The sequence below is a fragment of the Diabrotica undecimpunctata genome, chromosome 9, assembly GCF_040954645.1.
Source record: "Diabrotica undecimpunctata isolate CICGRU chromosome 9, icDiaUnde3, whole genome shotgun sequence".
Lineage (NCBI taxonomy): Eukaryota > Metazoa > Arthropoda > Insecta > Coleoptera > Chrysomelidae > Diabrotica > Diabrotica undecimpunctata.
The window spans coordinates 134,369,790-134,390,560 of record NC_092811.1 but is presented as its reverse complement, the minus strand read 5'-3'; the positions used below and the strand labels follow the sequence as shown (position 1 = coordinate 134,390,560).

General features: G+C 33.1%; 1 protein-coding gene across 3 annotated transcripts in view; it reads left to right on the top strand.

Moving 5' to 3' along the window:
* Positions 1-468: 468 nt before the first annotated feature.
* Gycalpha99B (guanylate cyclase 1 soluble subunit alpha 2) overlaps positions 469-20,771 on the top strand; it is a 49,722-nt gene continuing 29,419 nt past the window's right edge. Inside the window, exon 1 of one of the 3 annotated variants that reach the window (XM_072545386.1) lies at positions 469-642. The gene's annotated coding sequence lies outside the window, so the exon portion shown is untranslated. Of the gene's footprint in view, positions 643-5,756; positions 5,955-20,771 lie in introns of those variants that run through there. The other 2 variants (XM_072545387.1, XM_072545385.1) reach the window with 2 other exon arrangements.

Below are 20,771 nucleotides of genomic sequence, written 5' to 3'. Positions count from 1 at the left end.
AACGGCGACAGAAGAAAATTTATACGTATATATATATATATATATATATATATATATATATATATATATATATATATATATATATATATATATATATATATATATATACAGAAAGTCGATATTTTTTCTTAGAAGATTGTCATTGCAAATATAAACGAAACCACGTAGCAACCGTTTTGTTCACTAAGCTAAATATAAGTTCCAATGTCAGAAACAATAAATTGTTATCTATTTCATTAAATTTCAATCCTTATATTGAAACTTTTATGTATTCCTACCGAATAATGCACAATAATTGTAGTAATGAATACAGTTAGTAGATCTTTAAATGTGAGGTAGTCATTATGCATATAAATAGCAAAATTTCGATTAAATTTGGTTAACTGCTGTATTTATCCTAATATGTTTAGTAATTTTCGTTGATATATGACATTGTCGGTAAATATTAAAGAGCTGTCTAGATAGATTAAGATATTCTAATATATACTACCGTGAAACTTTCACGAGAAGACTTAATTGTGAAAATATTTGTACAAAACACAACGACCTATTTCTATATTACCTACTATAAAAAAAATCGGAAATTGCAGTAGAATCACCGCATATCATCAAGAAGCTGATGCATTAGGAGTGGCTATCCATGTAAGTTTGATTTTATATGAAATAAGTTATAGAAAGTTTAATTGTAAGAAAATATTATCGGAAAAAAACGTTTATCTTTTCTTAACGGTTTCTTGATAAACAAAATGTAAGGGATTAATGATCTTGTATCGGGTTCCAAACACTGGAGAATTTTTAGAAAGTGAATTAGGCAGGTCACTTATTAGATTTGTTTATAGAGAACGAAATAGAAAATTTTAAAGTCACTTCTTGAGAACTGGGTGGAGACTCAGTTCTCTAGAAGAAGACTGGTTTAAGGGGATTTTCCATCTCTACCGCATATGAATTGTATAGATGGAAAATTCACATTCTCTACGTTTCTCAAGTTTCGGAAAAATAAGGAAAACTGTTTACTGTTGAAAGTAACAACTTTATTGTAATAGAAACTGTTTGCCTAAACTTTATGAGTGTATTTAATACAGATTGTTTTGTAAATTTAATTTAAAATTCAGATAATGTGAGTTTTGTACCAAAATATGGTTAACTGTGAGTCATCATCATCATTGGTGCTACAGCTCTATAAAAGAGCCTCGACCTTCCCAAGTCTATTACGCCAGTCAGTTCTATCCATTGCCAACTGTTGCCAGTTTGCTGCGCCTATTTGTCTACCATCCTCATCTACACCATCCCTCCATCTGAGTTTTGGTCTACCCCTTTTTCTACTTCCCACAGGTTGTGACATAAGGATTCTTCTAGGAGGGTTGTTCTGCTGTGATCTTGCCAGATGTCCTGCCCATCTTAGTCTTCCTATTTTTATAAAGGATGCTACGTCTTTACCACCAAATATATCTTTATATCTGTGATATATCTCGTAGTTGTACCTCCTTCTCCAAACACCATTTTCACAGATGCCACCAAATATTCTTCTCAGGATCCTTCGTTCAAATATAAGCAGGAGATTTTCATCTGCCTTGGAAATGGTCCATGCCTCCGACCCATATGACAACACTGGTTGTATAAGGGTTTTGTATATGGTTATTTTTGTTTTTTGGCTTAAGTTTCTGCTTCTCATATGTCTACTCAGTCCAAAATAGCATTTGTTTGCTAGAATTATTCTTCGCTTGATTTCTTCCGTCATGACGTTCTCCTTGGTGATCAGGGAGCCTAAGTATGTGAATTAGTCCACCACTTCAAAGGTAGAATTATCAACCGTGAATTGGTGGCCGATGTTTCTGGCTCTATTGTTGGGTTTTGATGCCATTATCTTAGTTTTATTTTCATTTACTTGCAGGCCCATATTTTTTGAGGCGTGTGACAAGGTGGTATACATTTCTTCTAGCTTGCGTGTTGTGCGGGTTAACTGTGAGTTTTGCACCAAAATCTCATGAATAATGTTAGTTATGATGCAAAATATTTGAACTTTGCTTTATTTATATTTTAACCTTAAATTAAAAACTAGAACCAAGAAAAATAAGATGATTTATATTGTTATGATTTTTATGGGTTAGCAATAAATACATTAAATAAATAATTTTATTTCAATTTTAATTGTAACAAATCATTAAATTTATTTTACAGTGCAATGATGTTTTACTCTTTAAAACTAATTGGTATTTGCAAGGTAACGAAGGGGTGTTACACCTCTCCATGTCTTGTCAATCAGTAAAATAGCTGTCAGAACCTTGCAGTTGTTATAATTTAAGTTAGGCGAAGCATTTGAGATGTGGCTATATCGGAGAATGCTTAAGATCCCGTGGAATGACCGAGTCACAAATGAGGAGGTCCTCAGAAGAATGAATAAGAACCGAGAGGTACTGGCCACCATCAAATCTCGAAAGTTACAGTTCTTCGGACATATTATGCGAAATTAATCGAGATATGCTCTCCCTCAAGCCATCCTGCAAGGAAAAATATTTGGAAAACGAGGTCCAGGAAGAAGAACATCTTGGTTAAAGAACCTCAGAATCTGGTTCAATACAACATCTGTGCAGCTTTTCCGCGCTGCTACAGATAAGATAAATATTGCCATGATGATCGGCAATATTCGTAACGGATAGGCACATCAAGAAGAAGAAGTCCTCCTTCTAGTTTGAAGACATCAAGAGACAACGAAATATGTACTTTACTAAATATGTACCAATAAACGTCTGGCCATTAACAATTATACTTTATTCCTTCTTACATACAGAACAATACAAAACTTGCCTGACAGTAGTTTTTGGCCTATTTTTGACATTACACATTGAACTGTCAACAATGTCACTTCATATAGAACAACTATAGGACAACATCCACTTTTTATGTTGGATATTCTAACAAGCTGCTTGTCGAGAGATTCTAAAATGAGCTTAACAATTTCTTTGCGATAAAAAAATTATGGATTTAAAATTATGGATTAAAATTATGGATGATCCCTTGGTCTAATGGTTGCAATTTGGAAGTTGCATTTGGCGGAAAGAAATAGAGTTATAAACAGAGCAATCGTCTAAAAATAGTAAAATTTTCCGCTTTTGCCGTTTTATGTCCCCATTAACTATTAAAACCAATTGGTAAAAAAATCTGTCGTCATCCAAGCTTTTTTGTTAGCACCATAATCCGTAGGAAACGATTTCACACCTTTGAAACGCCGCGGTTTCATTGCTTTTCCTATCACTAAGGCTTTAAGTTTTTCCGATCCGTCCATATTTACTGCAATTACTATTTAAATGGGAATAAGTCACAATTAAAGGTTAAAGTACGTTTATTGACGTTTCAATTACCACTTCGGAAATCGTTCTCAAATTACAAACATTAGTAAATTAAACAAATTTAAAAAAAAAAAATGGGGACCTAAATGAGAGAACAGGGAAACGACAAAATGATAGCACGATAGGCCGTTTTGGAGAAGATGTGACAAACGATAATGGAGAAAGACTAATTGACCTGTGCGAACTGAATAATCTGAAAATTACTAGTGTACAAGCTCTGCTTTGCAGATGACCAAGTGGTAACGGCTCAAGATGAAGAAGATCTGTGCTATATGCTCCGAAAATTAGAAAAGGAATACACAAAAAATGGACTGGAAATAAATCTAGAAAAGACCGAATATTTAACAACAAAGCAAGAACCAGTGAGAAACTTGGAAATGGACGATAATAGGGAAATTAACAGCACTGACAAATTCAAATATTTAGGATTCATACTCTCAAAAAATGGAACCACCGAGCAAGAGATAACCAGCAGATTAGCACAGACAAGAACATGTATTAAACAAATGAACGGGGTACTGTGGGATAGACAGATTACCAGAAATACAAAGAAGAGAATTTATAACACCTTGGTACGCAGTATAATGACTTATGGAGCAGAGAGCTATAGAGCAGAGTTGGGTAATAAATAAACGAAACAGGTCCAAAATCACAGCAACTGAAATGGAATACATGAGAAGAAGCTGCAGAGTGACCAAAATGGATCGCATCAGAAATGAGGAGATAAAACGAAGAATGGCAGTAGAACAAGACATACTCAGCTACATCGAAGAAAAACGTTTAATTTGGTATGGACATGTGAGAAGAACAGATCATACAAGGTGGATAGCACAGATTTCGGATTGGAGCCCAATAGGAAGGAGGAAAAGAGGTAGACCCCGAAGATCATGGAGGGATAAAGTGGACGAGGCCATGGAAAGACGAGACCTTAGAGATGGAGAATGGCAGAACAGAAAGGACTGGAGACGTTGGCTGAAAGAAGGAAGGCGGCGACAGCTGTAAAAATCCTTGTATAGATAGAAAACTGTCAACCTCTCTTTACTTTGTTTTCATCATGATATTTTTCTTCTTTAAAAGTAATCGTCTTGTCCGGTAAACATTTGAAAAATATGCCAGTTTTATCAGTATTAAAAATTTCTCGGACATAATAGTTTTCAATCAAGGTCTTTAATTTACCGTGCCAATCTAAGCAAACTGCATCATTATTACTTCCACTTTCCCCACAAAGTTTTTTAAACACAACCCCATTTCCCTTTTTGAAATTTGTAAGCCACCCTTCACTTGCCGCAAAGTTTTTGATGCTTGAGTTTTAACTTGAGGAAATTTACCTTGAGTAATTCTTTTCCGTACTCCCGAAGTTTGAGCAGTATTAATTTTCTCCTTGTGCTTTATTATGGTTGAAAGAGTACTCAGAGAAATCTTAAATTATTTTGCAACATTACTTTTCTTCTCACCTTCCTCTACTTTTTGGATTAACTTCTTTTTTTCAGTAATCGTCAAACATTTATACTTTCTAGGGCCCATGACTAACAAAATTTTAATCTGTATACCAACCAAAGAGTAACAGTAACTAATAACTAAACAAACCAATTCGTGAGAAGTGTGTAGTCAAATTAATCATAACAAAAACAAAGGCGCATTGATACAAGTTTGAACTGTACTTACTACAATCTTTCCGCCTCTCTCTCTTTGCAACTTTAAATTGTCGAGTGTTCGACGCCGATGAGTTCAAATTAATGCGTCGTTTTACAAAAAAATGTATTAAAATAATTATTAAAAAAAAATAAATAATTCATTGTTGAATTGAATTTCCAAACGTTTTGTAGAAAGGATTGATGAAAAAACGAGTGGATACCCTCCAAAATAAAATCCTGGCTACGTCACTGTTAAAAAAAAATAATAACAGATCTAGTTGATCATTTATATATCTTAATTTTGATTTTTTTGTTTGTTACTAATACTAGATCGTCCGCGTATCCTATAATTTGTGTGAAGCTCTCTGTAATTAACTTGGCAGTTCTAGTACTTCATCAAAGTACTACCTTAAAAAGTGTCGTAGACTTTGTCCTACACTTGGTTATATGTTGATAGTTAATGTATTTTCTCCTTTGAATTTAACTCAATTTTTTTATATTGTGCCACATTAATTCTGGTTTCTGTTACAAATATTTTTTGTTATTTTTACTCCGACGATCAAATTTTCAGTTCATTATCGACGACATATAAAAACGCTCTTTTGGAGTATGATTAGAGTGAGTACAATATATGCTTCACGGGATTCTAAAAAGTCGTTAATCCAAGAAAGGGCACGTTTTTCATTTCCCATTTCCCAGCTTTCTCTAAAACAAGGACCAGCGCCAATGCGCCAGCGTCCCAAGTAAAAGACTATCCTCGTCGCGATCATACGACGCCTATCAGTTGTTGTATGGCAGTCGAAGGGGCTGTTGTGCAATCGATATTAAATGTTGTGATCATACGAATTTTACAATAAAACGCAAATTTTCCGGTGGGAGTACATTTCGATCTAAAAATGGCTTTCCGTTTGCGTAGACAAGTTATTCAAAATTATTCATCCGATGCTTAGAGGTTAGATCTTCTATTGTCAAGGTATTTATTCATGTTTAACAATAGGATGAAATCTAAACATTGCATTTGGTACTTAGACACATAAAAATATTTTATTCTGTGTTTAAGAAAAACAGTTTTTCATTTTAATTAACCTTCAGATATAATATATTGTTGCTGCATCTACACAATTTTTTCTTCATATGTAAATTTGATTAATATAATACAAAAATGTCAAAACTACAACAAAAATATGTATATATTATTCTATTATACTAAAAACATTTATTAAATCTTTAAGTTAACGTTGTACCACTATACAACATACAAAAATAAAAGATATTCTTTTAAATTAACATTATATCGTCATTTTTAGTTAAATATTTTTAATAACAAAAACAGAATAAATAAGGAAAACGTATATACTGTATTTACTGATCTTAAGAGAGCAAATGATAACTTTTGGAGGCTCCCAAAGGATCTGTAGTTGATCTCAAACAAATCTAAGATCCTACCAGACTAAGAGTGCCAGAAAATCTTTTTATATACAAAAATATAAACGGTGATATATTGCAATAGTTTATTTATGGTAAAAATATGTTATTGTTAGTCCAGTTTTTGTCAATTACGCAAAATTCTGACCATCTTTATATATAAAAATCTCATGTCACGATGTTTGTCCAAGCTAATATTAAAAACCACTAAACCGATTGCAATAAAATTTTGTGAAAGTGTACTTGTTGGTACAACTTAAGAGATATGATATATTTTATCTCAATCAATGACCTTAATTTTTTTAATTGTAAATTCAAAATGTTTTATACGACTTCACCTCTACATTTTTAGTTAATTTGATCCGTTTGTTAAACGTCTTATGATATTTTATAATTACATATAAAATATCATAAAATGACGTTTAAAAAACGTCATTTTCTGACAGAAAAAGGATATCAAAACAAGAGGAATGTAGAAGAAAGACATTTGATAGGGATGAATGAAAGGACCAAAGCTCTCCAAAAGCTTTAGAGCCATGATGATGATAATAATGAGGTCGTTCATAAGTTATTTCGTTATTATATGGTCAATTCCACATAAAGTTGGTTTCTCTAAGTTCTTTGCTAGTTCATTCTAATATTGTGCATCCATTTTTGTTCGTTGGTGACTTCTACGTGGGCGGTATTAGTTTCTGTTCTATTCGTTTTGAAGAAAGAAGTTTACCTTTCATGTAAATCATTTTCCAATTCGTTCTTACTCGACGAAATGAGTACAAAATGATAGTCATTTATATGGGTAAATTGTTGATGCATAGTGGAATATAAATATTCCCAGCATCGCTCTGAATGGCTTGATTAAGCTTGGGTATACAGTTTACCTTTAATTGCTATCGACATTTCACTTCATCTTCCCCCGCTAGAGGTCGGTAGTAGCATAGTCTGGTATTTATTTTTCCTATAATTGCCATACTAGTCGGTGCGTTTTGATTTGGTTTGAGTCTTCCTACAAGTCTCTCTGATGACGGGTAGACCCAGAAACACGTGTTAGAGAATGGTAAGAGACTCAAATTAAATCCAAACGCAACCGTCTAAGTACATATATTTTCTAATTGTCCTTTTCGTCCATTTTAATCCTTTAGTATATGTTTTTCTTCTTTGGCATTTTAATTTATATTTTATTAAGTATTTTAAGTATTTAAATATATTTTACACTTTATCCATAGTATTAAAACAATAAGAAATCTATTAAAAACGCATTAAAGTATTTTTATATACTTAGTTTTTATAGTGCTTAAATACTTCCCCACCTTATACATATAAGTACATACAACAACAGAAACTAATAAACAATGCCTGATCCACAAATACTCTAAATTTATACAACAATTGAGAGAATTTATATCTTCTTAATCTGACACAAAATATTATTGCCCTACTTTTATGTTAACGTTATGCTTAGCAGTTTCCGTGTTGTAGCTAAACTTTTGTCATTAAATCTCTTACACGAGACTTTTCAACGTCCTTTTGATTTTTAAGTCACAAACGAGAAGGTCGGTTTTACGGCCTTTGTAATTTGCATTTTTCTTTTTAAAAGTCAAGATGATTTTAAGAGGAGGTTTAGGAACAAGTTTTTTAATCTATTTCGTACAGGGTTTTACTTATAATTTCTTTAAAAATATTGGAACTTGTATCTACTTTACAAATTGTGTCAATCTTGGCACATTTTAATGATTCTACTGGTATGTACAGTGGTAAGCATAAATCAGCTGGGAAAGTTGTAAAAAAAAATTTCCAAAACTTTGATTTTATTTCTTTAAAGTTCCTAGAAAACGCTTTAACGATGTCCATTGGTCGAAAAGGTGATTGTTTTCAAAAAATTGTTATGCGACTGCCAAGGTATGCTCATCTGTGCGTACCATCGTTTCTGACTACGTTTTTTTGTCCAAGTTTGTCTTATAATTCAGTTTTCAATTATATTTTTTTTTCTAATTTATATTTTTTTTCAGTGTCTGGCATTTGTTTATTGCAATATTTATCTCAATGCTCCTAATTTCATCACTTATCATTATATTAAAAAAAATTATTTAGATCTCATTCCTCCAAGAAATACTAAAATTCAGGTCCATATAAAAATAATTTTCCATAAAAATCGATAATAATATATAATAAACTTTGATAATAGTGAAGATATTCAAAAAATAATAAAATATTTAATAATAAAAACAATTGGAAAGGAAGTTTTCTTAAAAATAAATTAGATTCTTACTTACATACCATAATATCACTGTGTCTATGCAGCTTCCCTTCGTGGGTCCATCTGGGATTCCGTCCAACGTACAGTGTCCAATGTCCAATTCGTCAATTTTTCCATCTCCACTTTTAATTTATGATAACCATTTTTATCATTTTTATTTTGCGAGGTAATTTTCTTCCTTTTACAATGTTAAGTATTACCCAAATTGGTGATAGTATTTTATATACTTCCTCCGACACTTTGGTATTTCGTTTTTTTTTTGTCGAAATTTCATTAAAGAAAATTTCTCGATTTGTTTCAGTTTTCGTATGATCTTGAAATAGTTCTTTGTGTCGCAGATCTATTTCATTGAATGATTTTATGTTCATCTTGCTTTCAATAATTTAAAACTTCTAGTATTAAGATTTCAAAAGTGAAATACTCATTTCTTCTTCTTCATGTACCTTGTCCGTTCCGAACGTTGGCAATCAACATGGCTATTCTGACTTTGTTTACGGCAGATCTAAATAGTTCAGCAGATGACAATCCGAACCATTGCCGCAAGTTTTGGAGCCACGAGTGTCTTCTCCTCCCTGGAGCCCTTCTGCTGTCTATTTTCCCTTGAACGATCAGCTGTAGTACTCTATATTTATTATGTCTCATAACGTGACCCAAGTATTCCAACTTTCTTTTCTTTATACTTATTCCTACCTCTCTCTCTTTACCTATCCGGCGTAGTACCTCTTCGTTGGTCACGTGCTCAGTCCAGGATATACGTAATATACGTCGGTAAGCCCACATTTCGAAGGCCTCTACTTTTTTCATCAATGTTGCGGTCATTGTCCACGCCTCTATTTCATATAACAAAACCGGGAATACATAACATTTCAGAAGTCGAATTTTGGGAGATAGGGTAAGTCTTTTAGAGGTGAAAATTTGCTTCATGCTAGTGAACGATGCTCTTGTCTTTTCTACTCTTATACGTATTTCCTTCACTTCATCCCAATTTGAGTTAACTGTTGTTCCCAAGTAGATATACGAATCCACGTGTTTAATTCTTTCATTGTCTAATATCAGTTGCTGTGGTGGTTGTTGGGTTTTGCTTACTAACATCAATTTGGTTTTTATGATATTTAGTCTGAGTCCGTATTGTGCACTTGTTTTTTGTATCTTACTCATTAGGCAACTCAGTTCCTCCATATAAATACTCATTACGAATACAAAATGTACAAAATGTTCTTGTTCAATGTGTACAAAATTTTTGCTATAGTATAAAAACTAAATAAAGAATAAACTTGCTAATTAAAAAATAAGATTTTTATTAGAATATACTTTTTAAATAGATAACATTTTCCTTTAGTGTTGCATATGAATGGTTTTGATTTAATTCCATATCGGCATAATAGCTTTAAACTTATAAGGTTTTCTGTAAGCTCTCGCCACCTTATTTTTTATAAAAACTAAGTCGGGAAGGTAATAAATACCGTTTGTCACAACATACAGGGACAACAGATAAAAACTACAACTGTAAAGAAATAAAATCAAATTGGATGTTTCGTTCGTTTCGTTTTTGATGAACTTCTTGCATTGGTTTGAGGCTGAGGAGTTTCTTTCGGTTATGGTTTAGAGGGCTGCGCATATACTGACAAATCCGGCTCATAAATCAGTTCTTTTAGCTGGAACAAAATCAGCGTATGTAAAAATGTGTCAATCCATCGGCCACATTCCAATAGCTCTAAACTAATTTATGACAGTTGCCATGCTAGCTTCGCTTATAAAGGCCTGAACAAATAAACCTGCAATTTGGAATTGAGTCACTAGAATGGCACCGCTGCCATTTCTTTACTTCTTTACTATAATATATGGTTAGAGGTTTCATGAAACCCACGTCCAAAGGCTAAAGACAATGAATGTATTGTGGGGGGAAGCATAGTAGTACAGTATCATTTTCATGGACGAAATCAATCACTGCCGTGTTATTTACGTGAAAAGCATGCCAGTCTAACAACAAAAACACTTTCTGACCTTTTGGCTATTAGACCATTCCTTAAAACATTTCAGCCACAACAGAAATAAATCTCTTTGAATCCACCCTGATTCATGGCATTCACCCCAAGATTCAGTTGATACTCCGTTCATTAATTCAGCTTTTATACGCTTACGTGGAAAAATAAACAAAGGGAGCATGTAGTCTTTCACAACACTAAAATAATTTTCCCTTGGTCTGCGAAAGTAAAAACTCCTATTGCATTTTTTCAGTTCCAACTAATATTTGAAAGTGGCTTTTTGGAACCGTCGACACACCTCTTTCGTCGACATAGATATGCTGAGGTTTAATTTTATATTTTCAAATTTGTCAATAGCTAGTTCAAGCAGATTTTCTTAACAGCAACTTTATTAAATCCCCGCGCTCATGCAGATGATGTGGCTTGAGGTTTCCTAAGGCTTATATTTTTATGTCTTTGTAAAAAGCCTGGCAGCCAATCAACACTAGCCATGCCATTGGTTACATTAAATTTGTGTACAATACGATTTTTTTTCTGCTAAGTGAAAAGCTAGCATTCTCAGCTCACAAGGGTTTAGTCCGTAAAATCGCCCCTCCATAAGTTTAATACAAACCTTCAATTCACTCTTCTGTTCGGATGTGAAAACAGTTCTGCAACGACCCAACTTTTTTCTATTGAAGTAGAATGATGTAGGCTTGCCTTGTATTTCGCAACATACCTTTCAAGCGTGATTTGTAGCATTTCAAAGGCGTGCGATGCTTTTTTGTACCCTATTTGATTCAATATTACGCTAGATACTGCTTTTGTCATCGATTCCTCACTCCAGGAATGTTGTTTGGTTTTTAAAAGATAGATCTTCTTTTGTAGAACAGTGCTTAGTTTGGTCAGGGTATTTGTCGGTCTATTATGACAATATTAGATTTTTTTAGTGTTTGTCGTTTGATAAATTGTTAAAATTAAATATTCTATTGTTTATTCTAATATTTAAATTGACAAAAATGTTACTTAAATGGTATAATGTGTATACGTAATAATTTTGAGTATTCGTTTTCTTCTTCGTGATGTGCCTATCCGTTACGAATGTTGGCGATCATCATGGCAATCTTTATCTTATCTGAAGCAGCGCGGAAAAGCTGCACAGGTGTTGTATTAAACCAGATTCTAAGGTTCTTTAACCAAGATGTTTTTCTTCTTCCTGGACCTCGTTTTCCAAATATTTTTCCTTGCAGGATGGATTGAAGGAGAGCATATCTGGATTCATTTTGCATAATATGTCCGAAGAACTGTAACTTTCGAGATTTGATGGTGGTCAGTACCTCTCGGTTCTTATTCGTTCTTCTGAGGACCTTCTTATTTGTGACCCTGACAGTCCACGGGATCTTAAGCATTCTCCGATATAGCCACCTCTCAAATGCTTTCAGTTTTCTGCACATATCTTCATTCAAGGTCCACGATTCAACGCCATAAAAAAGGACAGAGAAAACGTACAGATTAGAGGAGACAAAATACAGCGTTGCCTCACTCCATGAACGATTTTCACATAGTCAGTGTGTTCACCTTTAACTCTGAGGTTTGCTGTCTTATTCCAGTAAAGATTTCTTATTATTTTCAGATCTTGGTTGTTAATTCCTGTTTCTTTTAGTATTTGCATCATCTTGGCGTACTGTACTCGATCAAACGCTTTCTCGTAATCAACCAGACATGCGTATACGTCGCAGTTGACGTCTCTGCATCTCTGGAATAAGACTTGTACTGAGAACAAAGCCTCCCTAGTACCAACAGCATTTGTGAACCCGAACTGGTTGGGGGAAATTTGACTTTCACACACCTTGTAGATTCTCTTATAAATTATCTTTAGGAACAATTTTAGAAGATGACTCATGAGGCTTATAGTACGGTAATCTTCGGATTTTTTGGCTTCTGGTTTTTTTGGAAGTGCAATAAACTCAGATTTCAGACATTCTGTTGGAATTTTTCCAGAGTTGTATATGTTGTTGAATATCTTTGCGATTATTGCTATTGATTCGTTGTCCATTAGTTTGAGTAGTTCTGCTTGTATATTATCAAGGCCTGCCGCTTTGCCATGCTTTAACTGTGTTATTCCAGAGTAAACTTCCTGCTGTAATATTCTTAGTCCATCATTTACCTCTTCTTCTAGCTCAAAGATATTATCTCATTGGTCTTCAAATAGTTTTTCTAGATATTCTTTCCACGTTCTTATTTTACTCTGTTTGTCCAAGATGATGTTTCCGTCAGAATCAGTTATATTTCCTTTCTGCCTTTGTCTTATTCGTCCTTCGTTCGTATTCGTTTTGACTTGTCAAAAACAAATCTGTTTTGTATATAAATTCTATTCTATTTTATACATGACTTTAGATACAGAAAAATGAAGAAGCCAAAGTGGGGCCTAGGTCTGGCATTGAAAGTCTTTGGTATAATAGATAGATATGGTTCTCCTCAGCGCCTTCTTTCAGTGCGTCATTAATTATGACGTCATATAATGTATTGGATGTTTCGAGTATTACTTTTTGTAATTATAGACGAATCTGACAAATGCCAGGATCGTACTTAGCCACAGGTGAAAAGCTTATAGCATTAAACTAGTACTTTTATTGCCAGGTGGATTAAATAGTAAACAGTATTGTTTATTAAGGTCCATTTATTTGATTTGATCCGTTAATCGATTAAATTAGATAACCAATTCTATTAGATTGGATATTTGATTCGTTTCCATAATCAATTCACTAATCGCTTCGATTTGATTCGATAATCCATTCCGTTTGATAACCCATTCAATTCGATAATCAATTCTATTTGATAATCAATTCGATAATCGATTCGTTAAACGATTGTATTTGATTAGATAATCGATTAGATTATTCGATTCGATTTAATTCGATAATTGATTCGATTAGATTTGATATTTAATTCGATTTATTTATTTATTAAAAATTTGGGTTCAATACTAATGGCTACTGATTCGCTCATTATAATGGAATAATCAGAATCTTTTTTGGATACCTTTATTTGCCAATCGTCTTATAGTTGGCAAAGAAATTCCTAAAGCTTCATAATTTTAAACTTACTTCACGAACAGCAGAAATTGGTAATAAAGTTTGTCCAGCTTCCTTTTCTAATTGAAATTAGTTAAGTAATTCGAGTATCAGTACTTGTTCCTTTTCCGTATATCTTGGCATTTCTAAAATATTTTAATGGACAAATAAATATTCCAAAACGCAAAATAATGCATAGCGCTGTGAAATAATGCCAAATACTGACCTGTATGATAACGATTACTTCACTCTTTGAGACTTCGAAAGGATGGCCAACATGGATAAAGTTTTACGTCAAATGTTCGTAATTCGCGTAATTGATTGGCTTCAGAAAGCGCGCATCTTAACTATCAATGAATCAAACGTAGTTTAGGAATAGACCGCTTATGTATGTAACGCTGCAATATTTTTGTGTTTAATTACGGAACTACCGCTATTTCCGATACATCCAACATAATGCGTTAGAAAGAAATCGAAAAACTGTGACGCACTGAAAGAAGGCTCTAAGAAGAACATTAAATGATTTGTTTATGTCAAAATGCATGCATACTATGGACGTTGTACTTATTATACATAAAATATCGATGTATTATGTCAACGTTTTTATTTTCGTCTTTATAGAGAAGCGCTCATCACTTCCAAAGCACTACCTTTATTTATCCACAGACTGTCAGCAAGGAGGCTCTCTGTTTCGTTCCAGGTAGCGCGTGGAAGACCCTCATTGCTCTTAGTACGGTATCACTCCCAGACGGGCATTTATTTCCTCCTTCCCACAGTCTGACTCATACAGACTAACTCATACAGTCTGACCCACTTTTGTACCTTCAACTTCCAGCATATTTTTCTCTTACCTTTGCCGTGAGTCTAGCTGTCTTTCTTCCTCTTCTTTTTTCTTGGTTATAGTTGTGTATTCTAGTCGAACCTGCTTTATTTTCAATCATTCTCTCAATCATTTCCCTCGCTATAACAAAATTCACACCTGTCCCTCTTTCCATTCTGTTCCTTTCCATTATCCATCTGTTGCACTCTAACATCGTATGTGTCACGGTGTCCGATTGTCCACAGTATAGGCATTCATCTCTCTCAGCCTTTCCGAACCTAGAGAGGTGTCCTGTGAGCACCTGCGTCAGGAAATAATCCAGTCGCCTGTGGCCACAGTCCGCCCAATCTCTTAGGTTCGAGATCAGCATTTTCGTCCACTGTGCCACATCTTCTGTGTTATTCCATTCTTCTTGCCATCTTTCAATTGACCTTTCCCTTTCATGTCATGTATTATGTATTAGGTCAACCTATTTCGTATGTTTTAAGCGATGATACGCTGGTAAACGTCCACGGCACCACCAGTACATTTATCTACATTTCCCACATTTCTCTAACTAAATATCATCGATGTGCAACTTTTAATTATCGATCAAAAACTAAATGCTGATTATTATAGAGTTTATTTTCGGCATTTCCGAAATAACAACCAGTGCATTTCTAACACAGGAACAGATAGTTCAAGGCAACTTGATTTAATGTTTAACGTAAGTTACAATAACAAAATATTTGACATTTGAAATACGAAAAACGCTTTGTATATATTTATAATTTTTTTTGCGTTTTTACATCAGTTACAAAAACATAAATACTACATTTATATTGGGAATTTATTAGGATTTATAGTTGGAATTGAAACTTTGTATGTTTGTTATTCTCTATACAAAATCAATAGGGCAATTTGTTTTTAAACAGTGACCATTGGCACACGAGGGAAATATAAATAGTTAATATTTCCTTTCAATTTATGGTCCTTTATGATTAATTGCCGTTCACTATGGAACCTTTTATTTATTTTTTTTATTATTCGTTATCGAAAAATGGATTTTGTTTGTAAATAACAGTTATTTATTGTCTACAGTACGTTTAGAACGTATGATATATAGTCTACTAAAAAACAAAAAAATGGTATTTAAATATAACACAAAAGTTGAACATAAATTACCAAAAACCATATTTTACAAAGTTCAAACCTATTGTTAGTAAGAAAGTTAATAATATGTGGTTTATAAACTAAATTGTGAAGACTGTGACTTATCATATATTGGACAAATGGATCTATATTTCTATAGACGAATTATTATAAATAAAAACGCTATAACAAACAATAAAGCAAATATAGTCTTAGCTAAACCAAGTTTTTATAAAATAAACATTGTTTTGATTCTGGAAATATACAAAATTTAGAAAGAAAGTCAAATTAAAGTAAATGATGTATATTGGAGATGATTCATATTTAGAAATGGATCAGAAGCGATATAGTCTTATGGTAAATACTGAGAAAATTACTCAACTTGATCAAGGTACGAAAAATTAGATATCTTGGCCATATGGTGAGAGGAAAAAATACGCAATATCTCAAGTAATTATTCAAGGGAAGATTAAGGGCAAGAGGGGAGTAGGTCGCAAACAAATGTCGTGGCTACCAAATATAAAGAACTGTACAGGTATAAATAACACTGGCGAGCTTGTGCATGCCGCAAAATACAGACGTCTGGCCTTAAGATAATCCGTTGATACACGGTACTATAAGAAGAGCGAAAAATGCAATTAATATTAGAAAATTGGGAAAGGATCAGAAGCATGTTAAATTGATCTATAAAATATAATTGTTGGTACATGGTCAGTTATTGTAAGACTGATATTCAGAAATGGAATAAAATTGTAATTAGAGTAACTAAAAGATAGTGTTTGGTTTTTAAAAGTTAGGATATTTTACTTAGAATGTTGCAGTAGATATTACTCAAATGATTGGTATCGGTATTATAGTGATAGATTTTGGAGTTTTGGTAATGTGTACCATTTCAAGGAAATGTCGGGTTTTATATTTATTAACTTGTTCTGAGATGTTTACATCACTAAATTTAAATTTATGTCCTGTCATTATATGGTGGTCTATTAAGACATGAGTTTTTTCTTATGTTACAGTCACTTTTGTGTTGAGTGACTCGTTGCTTAAGCCACTGTTGACTTTGACCAATGTAGCAACTTTGGCATTTACTGCAATTTATTTGGTAAATAATGTTGCTCATTTAAAATTTTAGGTCCTTCTTTTTGATTTAAATTATCCTGTCTGTTTAGCATGTCATCTTGAAACAATTTAGTTGTATAAGTACTTCATGTTTTAAGAATTTCTCTTTTTCATGGATAAGTTTTCCTGGATTAGGAATAACTGAGTTTATTTTCTTGTTTACCAACAACAAATTTCCTCAGCGGACTGTAAGCCGTTCTATTATAATCTTAAAAGTATAAAGTTTTAGTCGTTTGCGTCCATTTTGATTCTTTTTTCGTCAAGAAGCAATAATAACTTAACTATTTGGCAAATTTATTGTTCTCAGAAGCTGCTACATAACATTTCTGCATTATCCTCCTATCCTATATAATATTCTTCCATATGTATAGCCTCTTCAAATGGTTTTTTTCATCCAAGATGATAACTTTTCTAAAGCGATCAAAATAAAGTTTTTTTTGCGGATCAAAATTTATATGACGTCCTATGTTTTCCGAAGCACTGGCAAAGTGAAGAAAATTTACAATTAATTGACATCTCCGGCTTTTCATTATCCAATTTCTTTTGTAGGGTAAAAAAGAAACAAGGTGGAGTTGAAATTTATTTAAAAGAAAATCTTATGGATTCTTCTCTTAATCTAAATGAATATAATGTAGAGTAGAGCAAAGTTCATATTGACTCTGAGCATAAAGTTGTTGACATTAATCAAACATTTCAACGGTTTATTAATTCTTCTGGTTTACAGAAGCTTAAACGAACACTAGCAAGTACAAAGATGGACTTTTTCTATGATGTTAATAATGATTCTTATTTTTTGACAGTCTTTATTGACGAAACTTATAACAACTTAATATTAAAGCATTTTCCACTAAAAAAAGTACGACAAACTGCTTAAAAAACACCCGTGCAATAGTTTAATAATGAATTAAGGTCTTTTACAGATAATCTTTCTCTTATCAAACACATTGCAGATGTCACTAAGGATACCAATTTGTTCAAAGCATGTAAACAACAAAAAATTGAATATAATCGGCAATTACAAAATGCTAAAAAGTTAGCTTAATGTGATTTTATTACTAATTCTAATAATAAACCTAGAGACTATTGGAAAGTAGTAGTAAATTTTGAAAGAAACAATACAAGATCCAGTTTGCTACAATCCAGACGAAATAAATCAATTTTTTACCACAATTGCAGAGAATATAATTACAACTATTCCCACTATTAATGATTATGTCCCCTTCAATTATATAAATTATCTTTCTCGAGCAAGTCCTTTTTTTCGTCCCGTTGTGGAAGAAGAGGTCTCACAAATAATAAAGTCTCTTAGTAATTCTAATTGTAGGGACGCACACGAAAAATAGCAAAATTTAAAGAGAAACTTAGCAAATAGTTTTAGCACCTTTCACTTATCTTATTAATTTAATTCTATCAACTGGAGTATTTCCGGAAGTACTAAAATACTCACAAGCATTACCTATCTACAAAAAAGGTGATTCTTCAAAAACTGACAATTACAGACCCATGAGCATTGTTTCTACTTTTATAAAAGTGATTGAAAAGGTTATCAAACAACAATTTTATTCCTATTTTGAGTGAAATAATTACTTTAACAACTCACATTATGGATTCAGAAGTGTTCGTTCTACTACAAATGCGGTATTTAATGTTTTGAGCGAAGTGATTGAGGGGCTAGAACGCGGCAATCGCATAGCAACTTCTCTAGTGACTGCATTTCACACCACATTTTGCTCCACAAATTAAATTACTATGGAATCAGAGGTATCTCTCTTAAGCTTATAACTTCTTATCTATGTGGCAGACACCAGGCGGTAGTGTCTAAATGTCATCTCTCCGATTTTTTATCCGTAAAATATGGAGTCCCACAAGGTTAGGTTTTAGGACCTCTTTTGTTTGTGATTTATGTCAAAGATTTGCCTAAATTCATATCTCCGTATAAGTCTGTACAATTCGCAGATCATACGACATACGTTATATCAGGAAAACTATTGATGATTTAAAAATCTGTTATGAGGGAGTTTCTACTAAATTTAGCACATGGTTTGCTGCAAACAAACTAAAACTTAATTCTAATAAAGCGCAAAATTTGTTTATATCTGCAAGTAATTTACATAATGATCTAGAAAACAAAGAGACTGTTAAACTATTGGGAATAACCATAGATAATCGACTAAACTGGTCGGCTCATATCTCACAACTAAAGAAAATGCTATCAAGTTCATTATTTGTTATTCGCCAACTAGCAAGGGTTGTCAACTCTGAAACATTAAAAATGGCATATTTTTCTTTATTTCACTCTCACCTAAACTATGAATTAATCATATGGGGCAATTCAACAAAATGCGCTTCAAGTTTTTAGAATGCAAAAGAATGCTATTAGGATTTTAGCAGGAGTTGGTTATCTAGAACTTCGCCAACCTTCCAACAAATTCAAACTTATGCCGCTACCAATTCGTTTGATATTTCAAGTTTTAACTGAAATTCACAGAAAATGGGCCCATTTAATATTGCAGTCTGATGTTAATACGCGAAATTGTCACTACTTACGAACAAATCGCTCTAGATTACGTCTTTCAGATAAAAATTGCCTTAATTATAACTGTTACAATGTTTTATTAAAAATTATATAACAGCTAAGTTGTAACAGTTTCGAAAAAGTTATAAAAAAATATTTTCTGAAACATTGCTTTAACTGCTCAGAAGAGTATTTGACTCATTGTAGAACATCCACTAATAAGCCATACCCTCAAAATATTTCTAAAGGTGATTCATGGAAGATTATATAGAAAACTAGAAGATGATATGGATGATACTCAGTTTGGGTTCCGCAAGGGTTTGGGAACGAGACAGGCATTGTTTGCTTTTAATGTCCTCTCTCAAAGATGCTTAGATATGAACCTAGATATTTATTCCTGTTTCATCGACTTCGAGAAGGCATTCGACAGGGTCCGACATGAAAAACTAATAGAAATACTGAGAAACAAAGATATAGACAGACGAGACTTACGAATCATTATCAATCTGTATTGGAATCAAAAGGCCAATATAAAGATAGAAGAACAAAAGTCCGAAAATATAGATATAAAGAGAGGAGTAAAGGCGGGAACACATTTGCGAGCAGAACTGTTCGCGAACCGTTTGTGAACGCTATATTCGTTAATGTGTACGGCAGAAAAAACCGCTTGCGTACTGTTTCATCGTGACTCGTCGCGAACCAAATTGTTGCGGTTTATTTCACGACTTCAAAGGAAGCTCGGCTTTCAGTTTGGACGGCGCTTACTAGACGCAGCGAACATTTTTATTGTGTCATCAAATCGACATTGTGTGAATGACGTGTTCCTTCCTAGAGAGACGTGAGAAAACAGTAAACTGATTATTGTCATGGACGTATAAATAAAGATAAAATCTTTATTTATACGTCGATGGTTACTGTACATAATTTTATTTTTGTTAAACAAGCAAAAACAGGAACATAAATCAGTACCCAAATTATAAATAAAATGAATCATTTCGCACATGTGTGTTCGTTGTTGGTTTGTCGCTTTCCATGGATCGAGATAAGTATGCGATTAGTACGATGTAGAATATTTTTGAAGGATCTGTACGCATATGTGTACCCACCTTAAGACAGGGCTGTGTTCTGTCACCATTACTGTTTAACGTGTACAGTGAAGTCATATTCCAGGAAGCGATAGCGGATCTGGGTGATGGAATCTCTGTAAACGGAAGAATAGTAAATAACATAAGATTCGCTGATGACACCGTTATAATGGCAGACACCCTGGAATCGCTACAAGAATTGGTAAATAGAATTAACGATTATTGCATTAGATACGGACTAAAAATAAATAAGAGAAAAACTAAATTTATGATTGCCTCAAAAACGCAACATGGAAATGAAAGATTAATGATAGAGCAAACCCAAATAGAAAAAGTAGAGACATATAAATATCTGGAAACCTGGGTTGATGACAAAAATGACCAAAGCAGAGAAATCAAAGTC